The following is a 6520-nucleotide window of genomic DNA, read 5'->3' as shown; positions in this document are numbered from 1 at the left end:
GACTTTGTAGGTAATATAGGCTAAAGAGCATCAGAATTCTTGTGTTTTGTCAGCAATTGTTTTGACTACAGGAGTTCTTTAGAAAAGATATTATATACTGATTTAAAGACATCTAGACTGAAGAATCTATTACATTTTTTAGTAAATTGTTGCAGTAGTTAACTATTCTCATTTACAAGAAAGTGTGCCTTTACTAGATTAAAGTGCTGTCTGATATCAAATAGGTCTTTCTCATGTAGGCACTTAATAAAGTCACCTCTTAAACAACTGAAAAGATGAGTTTTAAACAGCCATTTTGAAGTGAATGAGTAATAAACTGAACGTTTTGTGCAAATTTTTCCTCTTGATATTTTTATGTTGTTTCAAACTGGAAAAGTTAAACATGCCATCAGTTACAACTGTACATGTAATCGCCAATATTAATTCAAAAGTGACCCGAACTTTGTTATAAGTTTTTCTATTTAATCTGTTCTTTTCTTTCCTTCTTTTGTATCAAGCCTGTAACCCTTTTTAAAAAGCATATAAAATGTTATAAAACAAAGAATAAGCAGTTAATGGGTTAAATTAATTTTTCTACACTCATTTAAAACTTTTTATATTTTCAATAAAACGATGCTCTTATGAGTCAGAACTTTAAGACCATATTATTACAAAGAATAAATTGTATAGGTTTGTAGGCTGAATTGAATCTTTCAAATGTTCAGCATTGTGTTTACCGTGAAGAGGTACTGATTTTAAAAGCGGGGTTCATTGTGATGTTGGAAATATTTGGAAGAGTTGCGAAAAGGGTATTTTTGTAAAAGCTTGATTGTCATTGGAAAGATGTCTAATATGTGCTAAAACTTAATAGAAGGTTATTAAAGGTCCAAATTCATTCTTCTGGGCTCTTAAGATATACTGAGCTTGGTAAGTGTTCATCGCTAAGTATTCTGCAGCAGTGCTTATAGTGTATAATGAATAACACTCAGCAGTGATAGCACAGTGTCATCCTTATTCCTTCAGAGCAAGTTTTTCTCGATTCATTCATCATTTCTTCCAGCTTTTTACAGTTACTCCATAAAATCAGCCACACTCTATATTTGACAAAAAGGTTATCAAAAATAGAAATGTCTTGAATGTTAAATTTGTTTAGTAAGTGTCACAGGTCTATGAATATGGAGTACAGGAGTTTATCATATAGAGTATAGAAATATCCAAAAGGGACCAAGATCTGCCAAATCAAATAGAAAACCAAAATATCTGTCCCTAAGATAGGAAACACTTTCAGAAATATAGTTTCTTGTTTCTTTTCACTTCTGACATTTCAGTAGCCCATGGTCTCTAATATTAGTGCTTTAGTTTTGGGGAGCTATTGGGGTTTTAATACAGCTATTTAACATGAGTTCTGAAGTTTATTTTTGAGCAACATTATTAGCCTGTTTCCACTTCTTGATTTTGCCTAAATATAAGAGGAGCAGGATAATAACAGAATCATAGGTTGTGTCCCTTAGGTACTTATATTGGCAAATGGCTTTTGAACCTTTCTCAAATCAAGAGGAATTTCAAGGTAAATGAGGTAAATTTGCTGTCTTGGGCACAGATTATAAATACAATTAAAACAGCAGAGAAAATTTCTTATTGAAAGCATAAAGCAAAGGTGCTGGTAAACCACAAAAAAAATTAAATTCGTTATACACTAGAAGAGCAGAGAGTGAAATGAGATAAAGTGAGAGCATCTAACTGCTCAAAGACCAAGAAACATAAAAATCAAAGTTAATATTGTTTCTTTTGCAGCTGTAGAGTAGCCCAGTAGTCACTGAAAAAGATCATTAATTTTCATGCAATTAAATATAATTAATAAGACACCCCAGGAGTGTGTGTTCCTGAGAGATAATGTCAGCCCTAGGGTGTGACCTACCGTGTGATGTTATCTCAGCATGGCTCAACTTCCATACTCCTCCTGAGCTAATAAAATTAAGTTTTTCTTCTAAAGACTACTTCAGTAACTTTGGTTATTGACTTTCATCCCCATGGTCTGCAACACTGGTAACACTATCAGTACGAATATGAAAAGGAACACTTACAACAAACTGACCACAAAGTAATTTAGCAGCAGAGGGAGGAGACATAGCAGTCAAATCATGGACAGCAGATGTCATGCACTAGTAGAGCCCTGAAGAAACATCTGAAAACAAACCAAAACAAAAAAGAGGCTTAGTAAGCCAGTTAGAAAAACTATATGATACATCTATCACAGTTAATCAAGGATTGGAGCAAGTATCACCTGAAATCATTGCTGTCTTGGCTATACAGGAGTGCCTAGAATTAAAAATAAAAAATAAAAAAATTAAAATCCTCACTGAGAACTCAAGGCTTACAGATAGCATGCTGCTGAGGATGCCCTTCACAGCCCTCTGTAGTTAAGGATCCCTTACATTCTGCCTTGCAGATGCAAAGGAAATACAGAAATAGCTGGAGCTTGTAAAGGATGAACTGGATGCTGGTTTGAGTACTAAGAAAAGGGTGGAGGAAAGGGGCTAATGATGCTAGGAACTGCTAAATTGACAATGGGATGTGCTCTGGGCATCTGGCTGTACTTGCTGCAGTACCACAAGGGATGTAGAAGTTGTAAAAGGAGTCAAGGTATCATGGAAACTATTGCTGTTTCACTGGCAAGTTGCAAAATGGTTTTGGTCTCTCTGGAGCAACAAACCTGATCAAGGAAAAGTAAGGCTGGTCATTCAAGAAGTTCAGTAACATTTATAGTTGATTGAATCTGAGGTGACCACACTAAAGGAATAAAAGGTTGGGCCTCGAACCCAATATTATGGAGCTCATTAAGCAGTTGTGCCTTGTAGTGATGAAGCTGTGAAACATTGTTATGGAGATGCAGGGATGAAGGATTACATTACTTCTGATGTTATTGTGAAAATGTTTTTAAATTACTGTCGTGGTTTGAACTCGGCCAGCAGCCAAACACCATGCAGCTGCTCACTCACTCTCCATCCACCCAGGAAATGGGGAAAAGAATTGGAGGGATAAAGGAAAACTTGTACATTGAGATAAAAAAACCAGTTTATTGACTGTAATAAAATAAAACAATAACAATAATAGGAAGTACAAACATGTAATGCACAATGCAATGCTCACCACCCACCAACTGCTACCCAGCCTGTTCCCGGATAGTGATCCTGAAAGAACCAAGATCCCACAGTTGCAATCATGGAAGCAGAGAGAACTCCCCTTCTTTGTGGCTGCCCCTCCTTTATATACTGAGCATGACATCACATGATATGGAATGCTTCATAGGCCAATCCAGGTCTGGCACTCCAGCTGTGCCCCGACTCAGCTCAAAAAAAATTAAAATCTATCCCAGATGAAACCATGACAATTACCTAAATTTGGAATCTTCCCCACCAACAGTAAAACCAGCTCAAAACAACATCATTTTAGTGACAAATTACTTTAAATACACATGTTCCAAAATTTTCCAGCGGTTAAAATGTAAAAGAATCTTCTCTTCCTGTACACCGAAATTCAGAGAGTTCAGATTCCAGCTTTATCTTTCAAACATCTGTAGTACTTGTGAATCTTGTTCACTGATATATTTGATTGTAATGACATTCTCCTTCAGAGTTTATATGGTTATGTTTCATGTTCTCATCATTAACATATCTCTGTCTTATTATGCTTGGCCTATCCAAAGGATTTTCACTCTGCCTGGGAAACACTTTATTCCAGCAGACTACAAAATAAACCTCTTATGGAGGTATTCTGAACAAGTTTGAAGAAGGTACATAGTTAGCTGGGAAACAGGTTATGTTAATGTTGGAGAGAATCAGTATAACTGTATTTATTGTGATGTTAATTATATGAACGTGCTTACAGCCTTAGGCATAGAAATTTTTTATTATTGTAAATTTAACAATAAAATAATTGTTTCTGGTTCAAAAATTTAAAATTCATAACTGCAGAAAGGGATTTAGACCTACTTTTAACTAACAGAGTCTCTGTTTTCCTCTCATTGTAAAGAAATCATTGGAAAGAATCAAATCCCCTGTATCTAGAAATATCATACTCCGAAGATATTCTTTTTAGTAACAAATGATGTGACTAGATGTCCCAGTTTTTCTAGCAGAGATTAAGTGTCCCTGTTTTCTTTCTTTTTATATGGGTCACTCTAACCCAGGTTTCAAATCCCTATCAAACATCACAGAAATGACAACTCAACCATCTTATCCTTCCAAACTCTGCAAGGAAAGAAATTTTCCTAAAAGAGACAGGTTTGGATTTCCAAATCTTTATATAAAAAGTAAATCTGCTGGGATAAAAACAACAACTCAAAAAAACATAGGAAGGTTTAAAAAAGCAAATTAAATTAGATCTCTGCTACAGCCTCCACTGCCTGTGTCTGCTCAGGCGGTCTGCCAGGAGTATTTTAATATAATATTCATTCATCCATAGACCCATAACTGGTATATGCAATTACATAATGCATCTAATGATTCTGTTTGTTGCTTATCTAATCCCTGTAGCTTGCAGTGGTGAAAAGGAGGTGTTCCCTGTTGACACCTGGTGTTGAACAAGGAGAAGACTGGTCCAGATCTGCTTTAAAATTCCAGATAAACAAAGGTGAATATGATTTCTGATGGTACCAAAATGAAATGGGAATCAAGAGAAAAGACTCAATAGGCCAGGTCTTGTTTGCATTTCTAATATTTGAAAATTTTGCCTTTCCAGTAAAAGTTAGGCTCTTAAGATACAAAAGATACAAATGTTGTATCTTTTGCTATGATAAAGCAACTGCAGCTGACATGCTTACAAGAAAAGTGGCTGATTGGGAGCCAGTAAATATCACAAGCAGGTGGGTGGAAAAGTGGTCTATGTAGTAAAAGTCTGTTAGAAACCTACTTCCAAAGCACACCAGGGTTGGGAGACTAAAATATGCACATTTGGTAATCACTCATTATTATTAATTTCCTAAGTGTAATGGGTTTGCCTGGCAAGGTTTTGATAGTGGAGAGGATACAGGGGTGGCTTCTGTGGGAAGGTATTAGAAGCTTCCCTTGTGTCCAATAGCGCTAATGCCAGATACTCCAAGACAGACCTGCCACTGACCAAGGCCAATCCCATCAGCAGCGGTGGTAACCACTCTGTGATAATGCATTTAGGAAGGGGGAAAAAAGCCCTGCACAACTGCAGCTACAGAGAGGAATGAGAATATGTGAGAGAAACACCTCTGCAGACACCAAGGTCAGTGCAGAAGGAGGTGCAGGGGTGCTCCAGGGACAGAGCAGAGGTTCCCCTGCAGCCCGCGGTGCAGCCCATGGTGAGGCAGCTGTGCCCTGCAGCCCGTGGGGGACACAGTGGAGCAGATCTCCACCTGCAGCCCAGGGGGGACACCACACCAGAGCAGGGGGATGCACAGAGGAGGCTGTGACCCCATGGAGAGCCCGTGCTGGAGCAGGCTCCTGGCAGGACCTGTGGGCCCATGGAGAGAGGAGCCCACGCTGGAGCAGGTTTGCTGGCAGGACTTGTGACCCCGTGGGGGACCCACGCTGGAGCAGCCTGTGCCTGCAGGACTGCACCCCGTGGGAAGGACACACAATATGGAACAGTTTGTAAAGAAATACAGCCCATGAGAAGGACTCACATTAGAGAAGTTTGTGGAGGACTGTCTCCCGTGAGAAGGACCCCACACTGGCAGAGGGGAAGAGTGTGAGGAGTCCTCCCCCTGAGGAGGAAGAAGTGGCAGAAGCAGTGTGTGATGCACTGACTGCAACCCCCATTCCCTGTCCTCTCGTGCTGCTGGCAGGGGGAGGTAGTGATTTGGGAGTAAAGTTAAGCCTGGGAAGAGGGAGGAGTAGGGGGAAGGGGGAAGGTGATTTAATTGTTTTATTTCTCATTACCCTACTCTGAATTGATTTGCAATAAATTAAGTTACTTTTTCCAAGTTGATTCCGTTTTGCCCATGATGGTAATTGGTGAGTGATCTCTCCTTGTCCTTACCTCCATCCACAAGCCTTTTGTTATATTTTCTCTCCCCTGTCCGTTTGAGGAAAGGGAGTGATAGAGCAGCTTTTGTGGGCACCTGGCTTCCAGCCAGAGTCAGCCCACCACACCAAGTATATCATCTCCTTTGACATCCATCCTGATTTTTCAAATTTATTTGGGGTAAGGAGTGATTATAACCTTTTAGAGGGCAAAGCGGAAGGGATAATATACTCACTCCTGTGAGGGGAAGTATTACTTGCATGGATACACACAGGTTTATGTAATTTCTACAGGATTCTAAATGGGAGCTCAAGGTAATGTTTGTGAAACATTAGATGATCTCTAGCTTTTTAAACTCTATTATTTTAGGGGTTAAATTTATATATTCCAGCCCTTATCCTCAGATCACAGTGTATACACAGCTCAAGTAACCCTTCTAGCAGGAGAGATTGAAAGTCTTATTTCAGCTATTAACACAGTTTTAGGAATTTTATGGCCTCCTTTTGATTTTTCTAGAGATAAATAAAATTTGAATGCAGGGCCATTA

This window comes from Athene noctua, chromosome 4, assembly GCF_965140245.1.
Source record: "Athene noctua chromosome 4, bAthNoc1.hap1.1, whole genome shotgun sequence".
Taxonomy (NCBI): domain Eukaryota; kingdom Metazoa; phylum Chordata; class Aves; order Strigiformes; family Strigidae; genus Athene; species Athene noctua.
The sequence above is the reverse complement of the archived record's forward strand: the minus strand, read 5'-3'. Positions refer to the sequence as shown.